Source organism: Mustela nigripes, chromosome 4 (assembly GCF_022355385.1).
Source record: "Mustela nigripes isolate SB6536 chromosome 4, MUSNIG.SB6536, whole genome shotgun sequence".
Lineage (NCBI taxonomy): Eukaryota > Metazoa > Chordata > Mammalia > Carnivora > Mustelidae > Mustela > Mustela nigripes.
This window is the reverse complement of record NC_081560.1, coordinates 3,995,639-4,018,623: the sequence shown is the minus strand read 5'-3', so window position 1 is coordinate 4,018,623 and position 22,985 is coordinate 3,995,639. Positions and strand designations below refer to the sequence as shown.

At 48.8% G+C, this 22,985-nt stretch overlaps 1 long non-coding RNA gene across 1 annotated transcript in view; it reads left to right on the top strand.

The window, feature by feature from the left end:
- Positions 1-13,698, top strand: part of LOC132015539 (uncharacterized) — a 253,741-nt gene extending 240,043 nt beyond the window's left edge. Inside the window, exon 5 of the long non-coding RNA XR_009403719.1 lies at positions 13,616-13,698. This is a non-coding gene — a long non-coding RNA (uncharacterized LOC132015539). The remainder of the gene's footprint in view (positions 1-13,615) is intronic.
- Positions 13,699-22,985: the final 9,287 nt, after the last annotated feature.

Here is a 22,985-nt window from a genome sequence, read left to right as displayed (position 1 = left end):
TCGGGGGACCCTGAGCCATGGCCGGGTCAGGGGTTCCCTGGGCAAGGGAGGCTGTCTTTTGCCGTCTGCCGCCCCCCACCCCAGGCCTCGCCACTTTGGTTCTGGAACCACTGATGAGTGACGTGGGGCGGCCTGGCAACTCACGGCAGACAAGCTGGGAAGCTGGGAGTGGCCACAGAGACCAAGTGACACCTTTCTTCTGTGCGATGGCTGGGATCTAGGAGCAGTCGGGCACGCTCTGGTTCTCTGCAGGGAAGTCAGGGATCTGCCCGGGGCTGTGCGTGGACAAGGGGCCAAGGGCACAGACGGTGGGAGCGTGGCCCCCACCACAAGGGCCGTCCAGCAGTGGCTCCGGTCGATGGGACTCCAGGACCGCGGTGGCCGGGGTGAAAATAGCGGAGCCTCAGATGCGGATACCTGAGGAAACCAGAGACGCCCTTGTGGCTTGTCCTGGAAGTTGTCCAGAAGGGAGAGGGCTGCAGCTGGGGGCTGGGGAGCTGCTGCCCGCGCCTCTTCCCAGAAAACGGGAGGCTTTTCTGATCGGTTTATCTTCACGAAATAGATGGTATTCCCCACTCCACCCTGACGGACAAATGTGGAAACAGAGGCAGAATTTTTACATGATTTTTATGAGAAACAGCAAAACGGAGACCAGCTCTCCGGTGTCCTCAATCTTAGCCAGCTTCTGTGTACGGCCACCGTCCTCATGTCGGAGAGGAGAGCTTCCGGGAAGACCGTCCAGGCTGGCAGTGATGCTCACGGGTTGTCAGGGTTCGAGAGCAGGAGGACCAGGGGGAGGGACGGAGGCGGGACCAGAGGCGAGCATGGCCCCCAGGGCAGGGCTGTCCACTGCTGAAGTTCACTTCCTCAGGGGAGATACCCGGTCAGTGCCCGCCGTGGCTGCACATGGGGAGTGACCCTCATGGTACTTAGGGTACCAGTTAGACAGTGCTTGTTTTGGATTTGTTTTGTCTTCTTTTAGTTTCTTAATGTAGAATCAGTGATTTGAGATCATTTCTACTTTTCTAACATAAGCTGTAATGCTGTAAGTTAACCCTAAGTCCTGTTTTAACTGTATTCTACACATGTTTATGTACTGTTTTCATTTTCATTCAGTTTAAAATAGTTCCTACTTTAATATGTGATTTCTTTTTTGACCTATGGCTTACGTAGAAATGTGTTCTTTAACTTTACAATACTTGAGAATTTTCTAGGAATCTGTTACTGGCGTATAGATTACTTCTGTTATCAGATAACACGATCTTTATGATCTTAATCTTCCTAAACAGGGGTCAGGAAACCTTTTCCGTAGAGGACAAGATGGTTAAGAGTTTAGACTTTATGGGTCCATATATATCGCTGTTGCCACCATACATACAACTCTGCCCCCGCAGTGTGACAGCAGCCTTGGTAATACATAAACAAGTGTGTCTGTGTCCCAACGAGACCTCATCTCCAAAGAGCGGCCCTGGACTAGATTTGGCCAGTAGCTTGCAAGTTCCTGCCCTGAAATGTATGAGTGTAGTTTTCAAGTCTGCACTTGAAAACAAATGTTTATTCTGCGGTCACTGGATGGGACGTTCCCTAAGTGTCCACGGGTCAGCTTTGGGATGGTGTCTTTCAAGCCTTCTCTAACCTTCCTGGTTATTTTCTCTGGCTTCCTGTTCTAACAATTCCTCGACGGAGCGCTCGGACCTCCGATGATAATTTTGGCCATGTTCATTTCTATTGTTTTGTTGTTCTATCCACATTGGCATGCTATATTTTAAATCTGTTTGTAGGTTCATATTGGATGCCTACCTATTTAGGATTTTTTCAAGAGTGAATTAACTGTTTTATTGTGAAATCTCCTTCTTCCCAGTCAATATTCCTTGTTCTGGAATCCATTTGGTCAGTCATGATCATACTCATTCCAGCTCTAATTTGATTAGTCTTCTTATGATATTTACTTTTATTCTCTTTGTGTTATGTTTTTAACATAGCCGCAATGTAAAGTGTGTTTCTTGTGGCTGGCGCCTGGTTAGTTTTACGTTTGAAATCCAAGCTGATCATCTTTGGCTTTATTTTGCGCGTTCAGTCGTGCACGCGAAGTAAGATCCCGGTCGTGACTGGGTCTCAGTGTACCATCTTGCGATGTCTCTTCTGTACGTCCTGTCTGCTCTTTCCCCTTGTCCTCCTTCCGCTGCCTTCTATTTGATTACTTGGGCATTTTTATTGGATCCATTTTTATCCCTGCTAACGATTTATTAGCAATATATTCTTCATTCAGCGCTTTCTCTAGGGTTTACAGCACACGGTTTTCCCTTGCAGCCGTCTGCCCTCCTGTAACGTGATCCGTCTCACTCGTAGTCCATGGCTCCAGGACTGCAAACTTCCCTTTCCCACCCCCGTCTTCTGTGCTGCTGCCGCTAGACATTTTCCTTGAACATATGATCGTTCTAGAACATATTCTCAAACTGTTTGAAGTCCTCCCTCAGAAGATGGGTGTCAGCCACCTCCCTTGAGCATGGCCTGGACTGAGTGACTTTATTGTAGAGATTAGGATCTCAGACAATGTGCGTCTTCTGAGACCAGGTCATTGCACCCTCCGTCCTGATTTCTCTCTTGGGTTACGCACTTGGAGTGAAGCCAGCTGCCATAGGGGATGGACCCTCAAGCTGCCCATCCAGAGAGAGACCGAGGCCTCCTGCCAACATCCACTGAGTCCCGAGGTGACTGACAGCAGGCATGGGAGGGCGCCATCTTGGAAGCCCATCCTCCTGCCCATCAAGCCTCCAGATGATGGCGTCCTCCCCGACACCTGACCACAACCTCATGAGAGATCCCGAGCCAGAAGCACTCATCTGAACCACTCCCAAATTCCTGACCTTCCATAACTGTGAGATAACTAACGTCTGCTATTTTAAGCCAAGTGCTCAGTGTAAGCATATAATGCACTAACAAATATCTAATATAAACTCACTTTTATTTTTATTATTTTTGGTTTAAGCAATCAACCTTTATTGAGATTATAACTATTATTTCATGTTTAACCATGTATTTCCCATTGTGAATGGTGTCTTCCATTTCTGTATAGGAAAATTCCCATCGGGTATCATTTTTCTTCTCTCAGAAGATGACGTTCCTTTGGTGTTTCTTATAGTAAAAGTCTGATGGCAATGAATTCTCTTAATATTTCTTCCTCTAAAAAGTCTTTGGTCTCTATTTTTTAAAAAAATTATATTTGGCAGTAACTTTTCACTCACACAGAAGTTGGACATTTTACTCAGAGAGTTCCTGCGGACCCGTTGCCCGCTTCCCAGGGGACAACATCTCACAGAACCACACATATTCATTAAAACTGGAAAACCAACATTACGACAATACTACGAACTGAACTAAAGAGTTGGTGTGAGCTAGCCAGTTTTCCCACACACTCGTGGGGTGCACGTAATTCTCCGAAATCTCCCATTTGTAGACGGTGTTCCCACCGCTACCCAGACGCTCCCTAGCTCCCCTCGCAGGCTGCGACCTAGGCAATGCTCCGGGCTGTCACCAGGGTGATGGGCAGGCGCACATTTTTTCCCTTCTTTCAGGAGTCCTATTCCTGTGCTGTCAGTGTCTAGTATCTGGAAATAATTCTCTCATGTATGTGTGTCCAGCTGTCTAGGGAATTTTAGTGCGGAGAAAAGTTAGTTGCCCGACGCTCATCATGTGCCCGGTACCCCACACGTATACTCCTTGTTCAAGGGATAGAGTTGACCAGCTGTCACTCGGCTGTCTCTTCAGCGGGAAGAACACCAGCTTGAATTTTGCACTTCTTGTTCTCCACCAGATCCCATATATTTTTTTAAGATTTTATTTATTTATTTGAGAGAGAGACAGTGATAGAGAACATGAGTGAGGAGAAGGTCAGAGGGAGAAGCAGACTCTCCACTGAGCAGGGAGCCCGATGTGGGACTCGATCCCGGGACTCCAGGATCATGACCCGAGCCGAAGGCAGTTGTCCAACCAAACTGAGCCACCCAGGCGCCCCAGCCAGACCCCATATTTATAGGAGTGTTGCCTGCTTACTCCGACTTGCTGCTCTCTCCTGATTTTCTGTGTCAATACCGGTCCCCAAATTAGAATGAACGGTTCTCCTTTACTAGACATCTCCCACCTTGCATTCCACTCCCTTGCCTCCTCCTGACTCTTTAATTCTGCAATGTCTTGGATCCGTAGGCTATGTTTACAAACTCTTGCCTTCAGAACCGTCCGTTTTAATGTGATCCCGGCCTCGGCTGCCTCGTCACATAAACGTTCTCTATCTAATGCCATTTGTCACCAGACGCTTCCAGAAATCGAATCCCAAGAGAATGTCAGAATTGATGAGACTAAATGTTACGAATGACAGTCATTTGGTTTCGTAGCCAACAGAAGTAAGTGTTAAAGGTTATTAATTACACAGAAATGTTTCTGGAGGATCGTTGATGTCAAGGAAAGTACGCGCTGTCGTGAGACTATCGGGCGTGAGGAGGGTCCGGAGGGAAGGAGAGTCACAGCGTTTCCGTCAAGTTTGGCTAAACGTGCTGAGGGAACAGGGGTATATTTCATTGTTTTTACGTCTGCGTCTGTATGGTTCTGAGAAAGTCTTTTTTTCTTCCCCTTTGCTGTCATTCGAGGATGATAACTCAGGAATTACCCCGGCTGTAGGGCTATTGAGGTAGTGAAACTTGAGGTTGAGGGTTGAAAAATATTTTGAAAAAAAGAAAAAAGTTTTCACATAGTAGAAGAAAGTAGTTAGGAATGATACCAGCTAAAACAATGTGAGCAAAATACCTTCACAGGAACAGCTGGACGGACTAGCATACTGTTGAGAACAGGACTGGAGCTAACCCAGCATGAGCAGACCTTCACAGTCCAATCTACCCCCTTGTGAATCTGGCACCAAACACAACTCTTGAAGCCAGAATTAGCCTCTAAAGAGAGATGACCACACACTTGTACTACTTCTACTTGACAAGACCCAGTACAACTAAAACAAGCCCCCCCCTTCCCCAGAAAAGGATGCAGAGTCCTTGGGTGAAGTCCACTTTACTCCCTTGATATCCATAGCATAAATGTTGTGATGTAAAGTTAACTGCTATTCATACACCTTATGTTAAATAATAAGAAAATAAGATAGGGAAGAAAACCAAGAAAATATTTGGTGAAGACAAATACATACTCCTAACAAAATAAGGACAAAATTCTTACAACTATGATAGCCCTTGTGTCAGCAACTGCGTACATGGCTGTAGCTGGTCCTAACAACTACGTCTTCCACTACCCATTCCATATTGCCTTCACGCTCAGCAAACACTTCAGCTGGTCCTTGTTCTGTGCCTGGTGAAGTCTTCTGGACTGTCAGCATCTGGGCTATGAGCAGTCCCCTCCGAGCTGAATGGTTGTAGTCTTCCATTGACTCTAATCTTAGGGCAGGATTGTACTAAGTGGTATACGGAGTGCTACCTGGTATTCCAGATGGCCTCTTGTTTTCTTCTCCTTGGAGTATCTACCACATTTCTCTTTGGTAATCAAGGTCATTGACCCCAGGCAGTACAGTAATCTTCTTTGCTCATTGATTCAGAGGGATGAGGACCCCCAAGTATCTGGGTGTCTATCTCAACATTTAGTTCATTGGAATCATTGTTTCTTTTCCCCTTGACAGGAGCCACCTTTTATTTGGAACTAAGACTTCTAGATGAGCAGACCTGAAGGTCACAAGGATGGGAAGCAAAATTTTTGCTGGTGGATCACTGTGGTGAACTCTTGGAGCCACTCTTATTTTCGGGTCTCGATTCTAGGACAGGTGAATCCTGACAATGGGAGAAACTGCACCCACCATACATTAGACAAAGATTCAGGATGTATAGAGTCTTCTGGAAAACCCTGCCCCCACCCTGCAAGCCATTGCCGCCCGGCTGGTGCTCTGAGTCTTCAGAAGGCCATCATTGTTCAGGAGGGTGGGGACCATGGTCAGACCCATGGATGAGCACGGGACCGTGACCATCCTTTATTTTCTGTGCCGTGAGTTCCTTGATCGGAAGTAATGCAGTGTGGAATACCATAAGAGTGGACAAGGCATCCTGGAACTCCATAGATGGTAGTTTTGGCAGAAGCACTGCATGCAGGGAAGGCAAATCTCTATCTAGAGTAAGTGCTATTCTAATAAGAACAAAATGTTGCTTCTTCAGGGTGGAAAGGGTCCAGGGCAATCAAACCTCCACCGGGTAGCTGGCTGATCACCCAGGGAATGGTGCCATGTTAGCCGCTCAGTGTTGGTCTCTGCTGCTGGCAGATGGGGCCTGAAGTGAGTGTGATTACAGTATTTAATCACACCTACAAAATACTTCCACAAAATCACCTAGATTCGTGTCTGATTGAGTACCCGAGGACAGTCATCTCATGAAAGTAATGCATGGAAAGACTATCATCTTCTAAATCCAGATTTTTGAATGTCACCTCATATCCACTAAATAAAGATTATTTTTCATGTTTGACCTAAAACTCTAGTTTTAAAAATCCCCCCCCCCCCCAGCTAGTTTTCATCCAGGCATCCTGACAGAGGTCTGTGGCAAGGGTTTGAGATTTGCAAATACAGAATGGGGTAAGGGACCTTTCTGGTCAAAATAAACACTGTGACCTTATTTTAGCTTGTAGATATAATAGTTTTAAAATTTTTTGTATGGGCACATATGTGGGTGTATATTTTATTATTGGAAACAGGACAGAGAGGACCCTGCCAACGCGTGGTGGTGTTCTTTGGATCTTTTGGACAGTGCTCGAGAACCTTAAGATAAAAGAAATGTAGGATGATGTGTGGGTCAGGCACGATCCATTAAGCCTTGTAGCTTTGGAGAAATAAAGTGTGTGGTTGGCACAAGACAAAGGATGTAATACAGCAGAGACAGAATGAATGAAGGGCTCAATGCCCAGTCAACATTTTCTTCAAATTGAAATACCCAAATGCACTTGCTAGAGTGAACCAGCATGAGCTCATGATTTTTAGGGCTGTTTTCTTTCTTTTCCTTTTCCCCCCCTCTAACACTTACCTGGCCCGAGGATGCTGCTACATTGAGGAAAGATTGAGGTTTTTGAAAACATGTGGTTGTTTTTCAGGATCTATCCCCCAAATCGACACCTTTTGCAAGTTCAATTCAAATCCTGCTTCCTGTGTGGAACCTCCTCAACAACTCCGTGTTCTCAGTTGTCCGGTCAACACGATAGGGAGTGTTGTTTTCTCACTGCAGATTTTGATATCCAGTCTGAAAGCGCAACATGTGCTTTTGAACACATGCTGGGTTCCTAATATTTGCTGAAGGGCTAATTGCCAGGAACAGGGGACGTGGGTGGTGGCTTTTGTTCTTTAGCGATAAATGACATCATGGAATTGGTGATCCATTATCTGATTACCAGCGACGTATTAATCAGGATCATTTGGGAAGTCTGTTCTCGGTGATGCTGACGTTGACTCCAGATCGGAACCACGGAAGGGAGTCGGAGATCTGGGTAGGAAATGTGAGTGCTCGTCTGTGCTGCGGGAGTACCTTTGAGTAACTTCACATGGAAAACCTTCCCCACCTGGTAAGACCAACCACAAGTTATCAGATATTATCTAAAAAATAGAGGGACTGAGCCACTCACTACATGTATTACTGAGTACCCGGCTGCAGACGGCGTGAGAAAGCAGGTGTGGTTCTACAGAAAGAAATATATGGGATCCATGAACACCCAAATCAGGCTGGTGGTTTCCTTCGGGGCGTTGCCATGGTGAAGCGGAGGAGGGAAAGGCCAGGTGATTATTCCTTCAGCCAGGTGATGAGTTTGTGAGTGTTGAATATATATTAACATGTTGTTCGTATTGTACATGCTGTTCAATGCTCTGGTAATTTCGGAATATGTCATGAAATCGCATTCTCTATATTAAATCAACTAGATAGCTCTAGAGATGAGGATGTTTTTCTGACACAGACTGTGTATATGTGTAGGTATGTATGTGTGTATGTATTTACATGGTTAAATATCACTTCTAGAAAATACAGGAGCCGACCCTTTGGTTAAGCCATGAATACCAGGTGACCTAACGTACTCTTCAAGAACCCAGTAACGGGGCGTGGCTTGGGCTTGTCCAACAGCTCTCTGTCCCCAGATGGAAATGATATTTGTGGACCTGCGGTGGCAGGATCTAAGGCGAGAGCACTTGCAGGAGGGCCTCTCTTACAAAGAGAGTGTCTGGCCCTCGTGCACGGCTACCCCCACCTGGCAAACACCGGCACTCCGGGGAGGTTACTCACAGACCCCGAGGAATGCCCAGCTCGGGGGACCCCGTGTGACACGCTGGCATCAGTTAGATGCTCTGGCGTCGTAGCTCTCTCTGAAGAACCGAGGAGAAGGGAATGTGGCCTTTCCCATCGGTCACGGGTCTCCCTTATTATACTTATTGTCAACTCCTAAATGTTTGGTCCTTATAAAGGGATTTTCCTTATAGCAAAAGAAGTAAGATGATGAGTGGATGCTGGTGAGATTCCATGATCTTACGGAATGTGTGTCATCTAGAAGCTGTTGACCTGCTAGTAAGAGATGGGCTCTTAAAAACTTAGATATGATGCCAGGGGGATTTTACCTTGGAAGCTAGGTGCTGTCCTTCAGAATGTCATAAACCCAGAGACAGGGAATCACACGCAGTCAAATTCCTCCGTCACAGCGGAATGCGCTGGTCTCGAACTCGAACGACACACATTAGAGGAGGGTCCTGAGTTACATCAGAAGACCCATGGGCAGTGAGCTTTTATTTCTTGCTCTGCTAACTAGGGACTTTGCTGAATTAGAGATTTTAGAAGCTCAGAGAGAAAGTAATGGTTTCTTTTATTTGGAGGCTGAGACTAATACAGGGCAGTTTGAGAACCCTCTCGTCGCTGAGGAATGGAACACAAGGGAGGTTTAATTCCAGTTACGAAGGGAAGGGGATGCCGGTAAGGAAGGAGGCAGAGAGCAGCGGGGCTGAGGCTCACCCTTCTGGGAAATGACCCTGGAGCCTGATCAGCAATGGGAATGGCTGTGATGACTGTAGACTTGGAAAGGAGAGTGCTGGCGCTTTCTCTTGCCTTTCCCCTGGGGCCCAGAATTTCTTACCCCTTACTGCACAGCGGGACTGAGATGAAGACCGTGAAGACATTTTACTTTCTTGAGTGGGTCACGGATAGACACGGGACGTCCCCATCTGTGCACCTCAGCTACCTCCATTGCCGCGCACACGGGCTAACCATTTTCCTGCATCCGTGGCATTGTAACTCATTGTATTGTAAGTTTTCTGAATTGCTGGATAATCACACCGTGTAATAGAGTCAGAAGCCTCGTTTGTACTTCGACGAGGGGAGCCCCACTCTCCTTCTAGCAAGTGGGTTTGTTTTGACCGGAAACGACAGCAGGCAGCGTACGAGGCTCACTATGACGTTTTCTAGGATCAAGGCAGTCTAACAGCTTTGCTCTTCAAACTCCTTTTGGGAGACTCAGGATACCAAGATGTGTGCGTGATGTGCTGGAGCCTGGGACGTCAGCTCCCCCTTCCCGTCGGCTGCGAGGGCATGCGTGGGCACTGCACTTTACAGTTTGGATTTGCTTCCAAAAGCTGCGTGTGTGCCGCGTGTTCGGAGACGGTCTGGTGCCCCGTGGGTGCGCTTATCCTCGGTTGCAGCTTCTCTTCCATGTCTGTGCGGAGAGCGGTGAGATGCGCCTTCCTGACTCAGGGAAACCGTGGTCACGTAGAATATGGGTTTTAGAATCAGAAAAACCCCCTTCAAAAGCAGCTCTTTGAAGAAGAGCTTCCACTCCCTCATTTGGAAATGTGGCCAATGCTGTTTACATCGTGAGGTTGCCGGCGGGATCGAGAGAGATCTTGTACCCAAGTGTCTCGTGGAAGCAACCGTCAATAACTGCATCTCCCGTTCCAAGATTTTTATTTCTTTCACTGAACCGTGATAAGACTGAAGAATTTTAGACCTAGACTGAAGAAGTTTAAATAGTTAGGAAGCGTTTCTATAAACGAGGTGGAAGAGAAAAGAGTCTCTGTTTAAAGGTTTAATAACTTATTTTGTTGTTCGTCCCTTCTCCCCGGTTCAGAGAGGAGGATGGTCCGTTAGGCTTCCCTTCCGATCAGCCTTCAAGCCACGCCGCACCCAGGAACACAGCTTGCGTGACGTGACGGACGCACCAGATCTGAGTGCACTTGATGTCACACGTTAGTAAGAAGCCACGGGGTCTTCAGAGAGCTTGCTGTGGAGTCTCAGAGAAACGTGGAGATGCCATTACGTCATCACATTTTCCTAGAAAAGGGACTCAGACAAAGGCAAGACCATGATGTTCCAAGGAGTGGAAGGAGCTTGTCTTCCCTCTAGAGAATCACGCTGTCAGGGTGGGGGGGGGGGCACTGCCCCTGCTCTCTCTTGTTAGGCCCTTGTACGAACTTGGACTCTTCCTAGTTCAAACTCAGCGGCCTGTGGCTGGGTCCGTAAATCAGTCACGATCTGTGACCTTGGCTTCAGTCCAGGGGCCGCAGACATGGCCGCACCCGTGGCTTCCATGTCAGAGCCAAGCTTTGTTCCCCAGACAACTTTGCCGCCGGTGTAGCTACTCTCACATTTCCCGTCCGGCGGGGTTGGTTGCAGCCAGAGCTCTGGGAGGGAAATGGGAGGGGCCGGTTGATGGGGGGTTTGCGATCCAAGTCCAGGGCTCCCTCCAGCATCCTGGAACATCAGAGCTGGAAAGAACCGGGAGCCATTGCATCGTATTGATGAGAAAAATTAAGATCGACGGGATGAATGAAGTTACCCAAGGTCCCACAGCATGTCACGCAGGAGGCACGAGTAGAGCTCAGGGTGGCCCCCAGTGTAATGGTCGTTCCTAGATCGGGCTGCCCACGAGTGCAGAGCATATGCCCGTGCTCCGCTCCTCTCTGGATTAAAAATGTGCAGATTTTCCAACTCGCTGTCTTCTTTGGCAGCGTCAGGCATCCCGATTACTGTCCTTGGACCGTGCTGCCACTCGCTAATTCTCCTTAGTTTAGCGCCTTACGGAGGGGCGCTGTCCCAGCTGCTGTCTCCCCAGGGAGAGGAGTCCTCTTCAGTCTGGGTCATGTGCTTCTACTGAGACTGTCTGACGACATACTCGAGTTTGTGGTTGTTGATGAACATGGAGCGAAACGTCAACCAAACCCCACGTATCTACTTCATGCCCTTATAATTCTAGAGATGCCACGCATTGTTCAACTCGAACATGGATTCCTCAAGGGATAACTTCTTATTTTGATGTCAATAGCCATGGAAAAATCACAAAAACAATTATTCTGGACTATGTTCCAGGCACTTAGAACATCATGCTTCACATGTATTAACTCACTTAATCTTCACAATAATCTTTTGAGTTGGCAAACATCATTTGGCCTCACATACAGAGGAAGACCAGGCTGGGCAAGGTGAATGTGTGTTCAAGGTCATAGAACCTGGAAGGAACAATATCGGGATCCAGACCGAGGGGATTGGCTGTAGAAACCACAGACCTTGGGTGCTGCTTACGGAGGGTCCCTGGTACGTCTCCTCCTCCTCCTGCTTCTCCCTCTTCTTCTTCTTTTTGTCCTTCAGGGCTCGGAACAATGGTGGATTCACCTACATTTTATAAATTAGGTAAGGACTGAACTACCACCAAGAACCTGGCGATGACCCAGTGTAGGCTTGAAATCATTGGTCATGCAGGATCGAGGTCCGTGGATTCCAAGTCTGTTTTCTCAATCAGCTACATGGACAAGAAGTTAGGACCCTTGAGCTCATTTGAAGACAGGCGGAGAGAGAGAGAAAGCAGGGCGGAGGCTGGTCAGAGCAGGGTATCTCCTTTCTCACCCCCTGGAGGGAGGCAGGGGGGAGTGCTCTCTCTGCCTGGGCAGACCGTGGAACAGAGGGAGGTGAGGGCGAGGGAGCATTCTGTGCCCAAGCTTGGAATACAATGACATCACCTATTTTAAAAATACGGTCCAAAACCTGTCAAGTGCTGGCCAGTCGCACTGGGCTCTCTTTCTTCCCTGAGGAGGCAGGAGGGAGGGGTTGGAGAGAATGCAGGACGGTGGGGAGAGGGTGGGGTCCCTCTTCTCAGAAGCTCTCTCTGCAGCTCAAGAAGCAGAAACATAGCAGAGCTGAGCCCCCACATCCTCCGGCAGAAACCAAGGGCAAGACTCTAAGACAGTGTGTTTTTCTACCCTCTCCTAGGAGCGTGGACTGTCCTCCAGATTTGTGGGGTCCTCCTAGGTCTGTGGAGGGCGGCTCAGGATTCGAAGTACCTGTCAAGAGTCCATACATCAGACTGGTGGAGGTCAATGCCGACACAGAGGCCAGGAGCTGGTCACTCTTGTGGGGCTGGACGAGGGCTCCAGTTTTCTCTCCCTGTCGGCATGAAGCTGCCCGAGGGGTCTAGAATCAAGGTGGCAATTTCCAGACCCAACATCATAAACTCTTTCACTCTCTCCTTGCTCTGTGGTGGTGGTCTCCATGGAGCTGTGTAGTGAGTGCCTGTTTCTGTTGTCATAAAACCATAATTTACAAGCCATATGGGATCTCTACCAAATTAGGTATTCCTGTGATTATTACTGGAATTGGTCACCCTTGAAATAATATGGAGAAAGTAGCCAGTGGTTAGAAAGCATGTTTCCTATTTATAATTTGAATAGCTTATTTGTCTTCCCCTAATTACCACTGGAACTCTCAGTTCTTGGACTCCAGGAAATATCTGGTTCACGGGGTTAAATAACAATTTTTTTTAGGGCATTTATTAGCTTTCCCTTTTCCTTCCTTTTTTTTTTTTTTTTTTTTTTTAAATTTTGACAGGGCATAAAATGAACTTGCTAATTGGTTTTCTCTTCCTGACTTGCATTATCTTATTGCTTTAATTTGTCTCCAATGAGACCAACCAGATGTGTCAGGCCCACATTGCTTCTAAAGACCTAATATTGAAAAAACCTTTAAGATGCAATGCTGTCCAGTGGCACCTGAGGGGCTCAGTCAATTAGGTAACTGACTCTTGGTTTCAGCTCAGGTCATGATCTCAGGGTCATGAGATCGAGCCCCGAGTCCGGCTCTGCCCTGATCAGGGGGTCTACTTAGGATTCTTCCTCTCCCTCTACGCCTCCCCTCCATCTGCTACCCTCCCCGCCTCTCTAGACCGGACCTACTGTATAAGATTTTGTACCACTGTACACAAACGTCTTTTCTACCTAGAAGCATGAAGTGTTAGCTATTCATAGCTAGAAGACCATGGTCCTTTAGGCCATTCTCTATAATGTAAAAACTCTTCTCAAGGAGAAAAAAAACCAAACACTCACCATTTTCCTCTCCCCAAAGTAAAAGGGTCTTCCATCTCCAGCCGAGAAAATCTGAGCTGAGCTTAATGATCCCTAGCCCATCAGACCATCTAAAGTCGTTTATATAAGATGTCAATCCTGGGAGCTCATCAAATACCCATAGAATCATGATGTTCATGGATGGGGCTTGGAAATCTGATTTTAACACGGAAGAATGAGATAATCAGTCAAATTCAAGAACCACTGATCTCTTCTACTCTTGTTCAACAGATGAGTGAACGCAGCACTCGAGTCAAAGTGACCCACCAAATTGAATTTCTGGGAGGCCTTCCAACTTCCCAGATGAAGTCTGCTGTGTGTGAGTCATGTATAAGTTCTCGTGACTCTCATAAAGTCTGCTGGGGTGGTCCCATCACCCTGAGTATGAGAAGAAATGTGGAGGTCAGAGAAATTGACTTCGCAGTGACTCCAATCACTCATCAACAAAGCCTCCCAGTGCTTCTCCGCACGTATCAATGAGAGCAGCTTCCCACTGGTGGATTGTAATCTCTGACCACAGGCAAAAGGCAAGGATTGGGGGTGAGGAGGATGGAGCACAAGACTGGCTTAGCGGGTGGATAACAAAGGCTTCAGGACAAGTCCACAGGACAAGTCAACATGAAACTACTGTGCAGGCAACTCACAAACAACTCAAAACCAAGCTTTGTCATTCTTTTCTTTTTCTACAATTAGAGTACTTGGTTCCAACATGATTCCAACAATTCTCATCTCCCGGTGTCCAGCCCCTGCCTCCCCAAGAGAATGGGGATGGCCTGTAACCAAGAGGGTATTGTGAAAGTTGGTGGGGCTGGATTCCCAAGTCTGGGTCATAGAAGGCATTGTGGCTTCTCTTTTGCTCTCTCTTGGATCACTGCTCTGGGGAGAACCAGCCACAACTTTGCGAGGACACTTAAGTCGTCCTGTGGAGCGGTCCCCATGGTGAGGAACCGGCCTCCCACCAGCAGTCGGCACTGTCTGGGCAGGGCTGTGAGGGAGCCATCTCGGAAAAGTCTTCCCGTGATTCATCTGACAGGAACTCCTGATGGTCCTTGTGCTACAGACCCCTGCTGAACTGGGGGATAGTAAGTATTGACTGCTGTAAGTCTGAGTTTTGGGGTGGTTTGTTAGGCGGTGATAGAGAATTAACATGTATCTGTTGAATGCTTATCCCATGGATATAAGATGCTTGTCCCACTTGCTAGCAGATTGTTGTGACTCTTTGGCGTCAAAGAGCCGGGAGATGCCCCATTGAGGAGGGGCACAGGCTGAAAAGTCAAGGGAGGGAGGCACGCCAGCAGCAGGCGGAGACATTCCTTCCATAGCATTTGCTGTCCTTGACATGATGGCAAATAGTGCACGAAATACCAAGTTAAAAGAAGAGCATGAGTGAGAGCAGGAGAGAAAGCGTCCGTCTCCCCATGGGGAGAGAGCTTCAATTCATTTTCTTCTTCCTCTGGTCTAAGCCACAAAACTCTCCATTTCATGCATCACGTGGGATCCCGTTATTCCCGTAGGATGGCAGGGGAACACGGTGCTGGCTGAACAGAATGGAAAAGCGTGTTTTTTACCCCAATGGCAGAGAGCCAAGACATCAGGCAGGAAAACGCCTGCTGACCAAGAACAGAGCCCTGACGGTCACTGCCCGGAGCCTACTGCTTCCAACCGGTTACCCCCAAAAGTGACTTCCATGCCATTTGCCATATCTTGGTGACTTTTTTTTTTTTTTTTACTACAATAATAGTAATTACTGTTCTTTTTAAAATAATTTGTATTTACTGTTACTGCTGTAACAAGTTATCAGAGACTTGGTGGCTTAAACCAGCAGATTTAGTATCTTACAGTCCTGCAGCCCAGAGTCCCACACGGGTGTCTGCAGTGCTGGTTCCTCCTGGGGGCTCCCGGGGGGTCATTTTCCTTGCCCTTTCCGGCTTCTAGAGGCACCCACATTCCTTGGCTCAGGAATGTTCCTTCTGGAACATTCCACGTTCCACAGCTGGGAACGATTCTCTGCTTTTAAGGCCCCTGGTGATGACATGGGTCCCATCTGGCTACTCTCCCATATCTTCAGACCCTTAACATAATCACATGTATGGCACATAAGACAACACGGCCACAAGGTTCTGGGGGTTGGAAGCTGACACCTCTGGGTAATTATTCTGCCCACCACAGGGATTCTTTCTTTTAGCTGGAAAAATTTTACTGATGGAGTGTTAATCAAGCCATCTCCTCTGGGATCATCTCCTTCCCATGGTCTCATCTCGGGCTGTTTTCCACTCTCCCACTGGGCAGGGGGCCCAGTGTCCTAACCGGTACCCAGAAGCGGGTGGTGGTCCCCATCACCCCCATCGACGGTGTCTGCTGTTCCTGGAGACTCTGGTGCAGTTTTCCCCCAAAATCCCTCTTCCGTGTCCTGTGTATGAGAGGAAAGGCGTGCTGAGACTGAACTCCTCCTTGTACAGACTGCTCCGCGGCCCCACCTTGTTGAGCCTGAGACGTCTGCCCCCCGCTTCTGAGCAGCTCCGGGATCCCATGGAAACTGACCTGCTCCTTGTCCACCGTCCGCTTCGCACTCCTCTGTGGGAACACTTGGGTTTCCTCTGCCTCTGTTCTTCCGCCTGCTTTTCATTATCCACAAATTTCTTATGTTGTTATTTATTATCTTGTACCGTTTTCTCCTCTATTCTCTTTAATCTGTGGATTTTTTATGTTCAGTTAGCCGCTATATAGTATGTCATTATTTTTGATGTAGTGTTCGATGATCATTAGTTACATAGAACACCCAGTGCTCATCACAACACGTGCCTTCCTTAATGCCCATCATCCTGTTACCCCTTCCCCTCTGAACCCTGGTTTGTTTCCCGGGGTCCATAGTCTCTCATGGTTCATCTCCCTCTCTGATTTCTCCCCCTTCAGATTTCCCTCCCTTCCTGTGTGGGCCTCTGTGCTATTCCTTATGCTCCACAAATAAGTGAAACCATATGATAATTGACTCTCTCTGCTTGACTTCTTTCACTCAGCACAATCTCTTCCAGTCCCTTCCATGTTGCTACAAAAGTTGGGTATTCATCCTTTCTGATGGAGGCATCATACTCCATAGTGTATACGGACCACATCTTCCTCATCCATTCGTCCGCTGAAGGGCATCTCGGCTCCTTCCACAGTTTGGCGATTGTGGACATCGCTGCTATGGACATTGGGGTGCATGTGCCCCTTCTTTTCACTACTTCTCTTTGGGGTAAATACCCAGGAGTGTAATTGCTGGGTTCTAGGGTAGCTCTATTCTTAACATCCTGCGGAAACGCCGTACTGTTCTCCAGAGTGGCTGCACCAGCTTGCATTCCCACCGACAGTGTGAGAGGGTTCCCCTTTCTCCACATCCTCTCCAACACTTGTTGTTTCCTGTCTTGTTAATCTTTGCCATTCTGACTGGTGTAAGGTGGCCTCTCATCGTGGTTTTTATCTGTGGATTTAACACAGTTTTATTCCTTTACTGACACTTTGGGGTAGAGGGAAATAAATAACCAGGCCAATCCGACATGCATACCTAGAGGTTTGCCTGGAGTATTATACACTCTTGAACTCATCAGCAGGGACACAATCGGCCAAGAACACGGGCTGACGGTCAGGAGACGCTGGTTCTCATCCCAGCCGCTGCCTGCCTTGCCCTGAAACCCTGTGCAGGAATGACGTGCGGGTGTTCCGTCTGCATCAAGCTTCCCTCCCGCAGCTTTCCGTCATACCTGGGCTAAAACCCCAATCTTTAATGTGGCCTTGGAGGCCCTCCCGGCGTGGCTTTGTCATTTCTCACCTCCTCTTGCGCGACCCACACACTTGTTTGTTCTGTCCCAGCGTCACGGGTTTTGTTTCAGCCTCTCCCAAGGACCCGCGTTCCTGGACGCTTCGTTCTCCGCGGCTGGGCAACTCCCCGTCAGGCTCCGCTGCCAGCACCACGCCTTACGAAGGAAAGTGGGAGTTGGCCAAGGGCAGGGGGACGCCGTCGGTGTCTGCCTCCCCGACGGGCGATCAGAGTGGCAGAGGCCACGGCTGATCCCTTCCCAGGTGCGAGGGCCGGGTCCCTGGCCCAGGGTTGAGCACGTGGCAGACCATCGGTCGGCTCGGGGTTACAGATGTGCTTGGCAATTTCCTCGTCTGGAGGAAGGCTGCGGTGAGGCTGTCATCAGGAGGCAGATCGGAAATCCTCTGAAGGGTCACGCGCGCCGTGGCAGGGGCAGCCACATCCCCATTCTGAGCCGCTCAGGAGCTCGCACAGCGGGACGCTTCCTTGGTCCTCGTCTTCTGCTCTCGCCAATGTCCTCCGCGGCTTCTCAGCAGGAAACAGCAGCGAAGGGCAGTGAACAGAATGTGTCCCTTCACTTGTCCATCTCTCCAGAAGGCCCCGACGAGCCAGGCTTTCGTTCTCTGGGACTGGGCACCCTGTGAAGAGGACGCAGCTGCCCAGCCCAGAGCCCGGCTCGGGAGGCTGCCAACGGCATGGCACAGCCATCTCCTCGCGGGAGTCCTGGCTCGAGCGAGAACCCCGTCCTCATCCTCCCCCACGGACTCGGGATCCAACCAGGTCCCCCGCCGTCTGCGATCGCGGCCCACCGCAGACGGAATGAGAGGTTCCCCTCCGAGCACGATCTGCCCTCAGCCAAGGCTACAGTTGGGATGCGGGGAAGCCCCTCAGACTGGATCGTTCTGCTTCTTGCCTTTGGGAAATAACCGCAGAGGAAGGGTCTGGCCCGGGTCGTCACCCCCCAACGTGGAGCCGCGGTGTGGGTGGAGGAGGGCCGGGGGCCTCGGAGAGGAGAAGCTGAGAGCCGACCCCGCACAGGGTGCCCAGCTCCCCGCAGGAAGCTGTCCGGCCAGGAAAACGGGGCCTTCCGCACTTTCTTTCATGAAGACATTTGTTTGGCCAGGCCGTGTCTCCCAGGGCGTGCTAAGGAGTCCATGTAGTATGGGCGGACGCCATTAATGTACGATCACCATTTTTTTTTTCTGTATTTGTCAGTCATGTATTATTTCTAAAAATACATCCGATAATTAACCTAATGGTTCCTCTACCTTTTTAAAAAAAATTATTTTTTTAAAATTTCTTTTCAGTGTTCCAGAATTCATTGTGCGCCACACCCAGCGCTCGATGCACTACGTGCCCTCCACAGTACCCACCACGACCGCCATTTTTATGATTTTTATCAGTGGGGCTTTCCTGTCTTCTAAGCTTCTTATTCTGAAATAACTTTAGACTTATAGAAGACTTCCGAAAATCCTACAGTTTCCATATGCTCTTCGTCCAGCTTCCCCGTCAGTCCACATCTTAGATCATCACAGAGCAGTTCTCAAAACTGAGAAGTGAACCTTCATAGATCGCCATTGAGGGGACGACAGAACTGACTTGGCTTTCACCTGGTTTTTTCACGAGTGTCCTTTGTTTGGTCTCTTTGTAGTCTGTGACCGCTCCTTGGTCTTTCCTTGACTTCATGCCCTTGGTACTTTGGTGAGACATTTGCGTTTTCCTCTTGTTTCTCATGATCAGATCGAGACTGTGCCTGAGTTTCGATCCTGAAGGATACTATGAGGCGACATGTCCTTGTCCTCCTCGGGGCACTTCTCAGATGGCACAGCCTCTCGGTGCATGTTACTGGTGATGTCAGCCTTGGTCTCTTGGCCAAAGTGGTGTCTGCCATGATTCTCAGCTGTGAAGTTAATCTTTTATCCTAAATATTTTGAGGAAAGTACCTTAGGATTCTCTAGATATCCTATTTCTGCTAAAACTTTCACGCACAAATTTTAGCCTTTACCAGTGGATCTTGCCTGTACCAATGTTACTGTTGTTCTAATGGTGACTTTTAGTTGGTTTCTTCCTTCCTATATTTATTAATTAGAATTCCGCTGTAGGGAGCTATTACCATTCCATTCGTCCCTTTGTTTATTTGGTTATTGATTTTTGTGAACTCAATAGATGTTTATTTTATTCTTTGAGTTATAATCCGATACTGTTGTTATTTACTTTACTTGTGTATGCGTTCAAGTTGCTCTGACTTTGGCCTTCGTGAGCTCATTCAGGCTGGTTTCTGCCCCGGTTGAATCTGTGCTTTTGTTTGTTGCTTCCTGATTTTCTAGCTCTATGAGACGCTCCAGGATCATCTTGAATTTTCTTCGTTTCAGTCTCAGAACCGACAACTTCAACTAAAGAGCCTCGGTTCCTTTTTTGTTGTGGCATCCTGTTTGTTTGTTTTGTTTGTTTGTTTTTTGAGGATAGTATTTAGAAGCCAAGTCCTGGGTGATAATTGTGCCTGTTGATACTGGGCTGTCATTGCTGCTTCCAGCTGCCCTGAGTGGGTAGAGCTGAGAGCACACATATTCATGTAACTCAGGCACACACACACCTGTAGTTGGACCCCTATCTATTTTTTGGTACACACACACAATGAGTCATGGAACACTACATCAAAAACTAAGGAGGTACTGTATGGTGACTAATAGAACATAGTAAAAAAAATAAAATTGTAAGTCCACATTGACACCTTCAACTCCAATCCAGCACCACAGAATTTTTGTAGCCTTCTCTCTTTTCTTACTTGTAAGTTCTTTCTCTGACAATGAGACCCTTAGTTCTCATTATCAACTGTATTTCTTTGTCTAACCCTATACCCCAAAGCACTTGCAGAATTCTTAACCTATGGGATTTTCCTTTCCTTTCATTTTATTTTTTAAAGATTTTATTTATTTATTTGACAGACAGATCACAAGTAGGCAGAGAGGCAGGCAGAGAGAGAGAGGGAAGCAGGCTCCTTGCTGAGCAGAGAGCCCTATTCGGGGCTCGATCCCAGGATGCCGGGATCATGACCCGAGTTGAAGGCAGAGGCTTTAACCCACTGAGCCAGGCGCCCCTCTTTTTATTTTAAAATCTACAAAGATTCTTTTTCTAACTCTATTGTTTTCATCTTTCTGTCTCTGTCGAGATTATTTTAAAATTATAATCTCTAAGCATTGATCGTTTCCTTTTGCAGCTCATTTTGTAATATTTGTTTCTGCCCCTTTGTCCTGCCTTGCTGTGTCTCACTCATGCCTTATTTGACAATGCTTCTCGTGAGAGCTTTCACTTTGTCTCCGGGGGATGTGTCTTGTTCTTTTCTCCTTCTCCTTCACAGTGCGTCTTGGAAACTCCTTTGTTGTGTTTTTCTGGTCATTACTTTCTTTCCCCCAAACTAGGTTCCTTGGTTTCTGATCCAGCCTCTTCCTGCATGTCTCCTATTTCATCTCAGAAGGAGCTGTGATGCAAACACATGACTTGTCTCAAACCCATGATGATGTTTCTATAGAAAAAGACCTTCTCCACTCCCAGACCCTGTTGGATTCTGGCCAGATGACCAGGATCGAAGCCAGATGACCTTAGGAGTACTAGTGGTGGGTTGACTTGGGAATTGTTTATAATTTCTCCTGACTTCCCACTTGTTTGGGTTATTTATATAGGGGAGGGGTTTTCAAGAGACAAAGGTCTTTCATGAAGAAACAATAAGCTCTTCAAGAATATAAAAGTGGGTTACGTTCCCTGTTTTACTGTAAGCTCCAGAGGGCAAGGCCAGGGACATCTCTGCACCGCGCCCACCACCACACCCACACAGTACGGGCACATTCCATAGCATGGTGGTCACGCCAATAAAACAGGATTAAAAGAAAGAGTATTAGGAAACACACTGAGAACGTCCAGATTAATGACTTGCTGGTATTTAAAAAGTAACCAGCAGTCACTGAAAGCCCATGCTGTAGCCCATTTTTTCTCTGCAAGTTGAGGTGGAAAAATCCCGAGGTTCTTCCCAACGCTGAGACTCTGGACCTTCCCACACTGACCTGTGGGGGATCCACATTTAGCGAGCTCACCACCGTCTTGTTCTGCGTCCCCGCGGGCCCTGTGCTCTCTCTCTCACCATCTGGAAGCGCCCCGTTCCCGGATCGGAGCACTCAGGCCCTCCTCTGAGCCACAACGTATCCTAAGGCAGAACATTTTCACGTTCAGTTACTGTTGTCAGTTTGTCACGATTGGCCCAGCGATTCGGCTTTGTTATATGTTGGTGGTTTTGTTTCGCCTCATTACGCTCTCTGAGGGATGGTTTCCCCTCCGTGTTCCCGTCCTGGGTGCTTACAGATGAACGCGTCCGTTGGAGAATTTTAAAGCAGGCCCCGGGGCTCTGTCACGCGCTCGGCGTGGGGAAGGAGAGCGGAGGCGGACGCGTGCGAGAGGCTTGGGCGCTCATCTTCCTCTCGTCCGATGTGGAGAGGAGGCGAAGCTGCTGTGGACACTTCCCGCCGCTCGGCGGGGCGGGGGCGGCGCATCTCCGCTGCTCCCCCAGAGCTGTGGGAGATGCGACTCTGCCCGCCGCCTCCGCACCGCTCCACGCGCCGGACAGAGACTGTGTATCCCAGGAAGGATTTCTGTCTGTGGACTGAAATCTTGGGATCGGCAGGGCAGGCATCGTCCAGTGAACACGAGTGACCCTGAAGACCTCAGCCGACCAGTGAGACATCTCCACCGGCCATGCCAACTTCGTCGGCTTCATCAGACCTTCGCTGATAAACTTCCTGACCTGGTTCTCCAGCCGCAGTCGGAGATTTATGGGGAGCTCAGTCCTTTTCTCGGCTTCATGGTGAGAAGGCCTATGTGGACTTGGAGCGGACGTCGGGCTTCTCGCTGGAAGCCGGGGCTTGGATTAGGTGACTGCTAGGATCCCTCCAGGTTCAAGGCCCAGTTTCTCTGAATCGTGTAAATGGTTTCAGGGCCCAGCCCAGAGCTGGGCACAGTGGGCCACATGGGGAACGCTGGGGACAGAGCAGGGGCTGTGGAGGGAAACTCAACACAGTAACAGAACAAACGCACTCCTTGTCTCCAGGACCACAGGTCGTGCAGAAGTCAGGTCATCTGGGACAAGAGACCCAACGAAACAGGGACAGAAGAAAGATTGTGGAAAGAAAGGATCATTCAAGAGGGAAGGTCTTTGTTACCCAGGGAGAGAACTCTGGGACCCGCCGGCTCAGTGGCAGTTCATACCCCAGGAGCCATCATAGCGCGACCCTGTTGAACCTCCTTCATCCCTTGTGGGGAGATTCTCCATCGGCAAATCCCCATTTGGGAAGACACGCAGGCTTCCTGGGAGATTCCTGGGCTCCTTTCTCCGGGCTGCTCTGGAGCTGCCTAGAGGAACGGCTTCTCGAGGAGACCTGCCGGCGGCCGGGTCCAGGACGCCCCAGCCTGATGCTGAGTGTTACGTAGGGGAGGAATTTTAACACCGGCTCCTTCCAGAAGAAAGGATGGCAATTAGATGGTGGGAGGATCTGCCCTTGGGTTAGTGTTTGCTGTTTCCACCCCCAGGAAGCACAGCGGAGGCTCACTGCCAGGTCACTCTAGGGAGCCTGGACAGGGGTGACAGACGCCTTCAGCCTGGTTCTCCCTGCACAGCGCCCGGGGTGGGGGTTGGGGGCCAGGGGTCGCCGCCGCGTGGCTGCTGCCTGGAGTCTCGGCGGTGGGGAGGGTCCTCCCGGGGGGAGGGCCGGCGAACACTTAAGAGGGAGGTTGTACATATGCGGACCAGTGGGGGAGTCG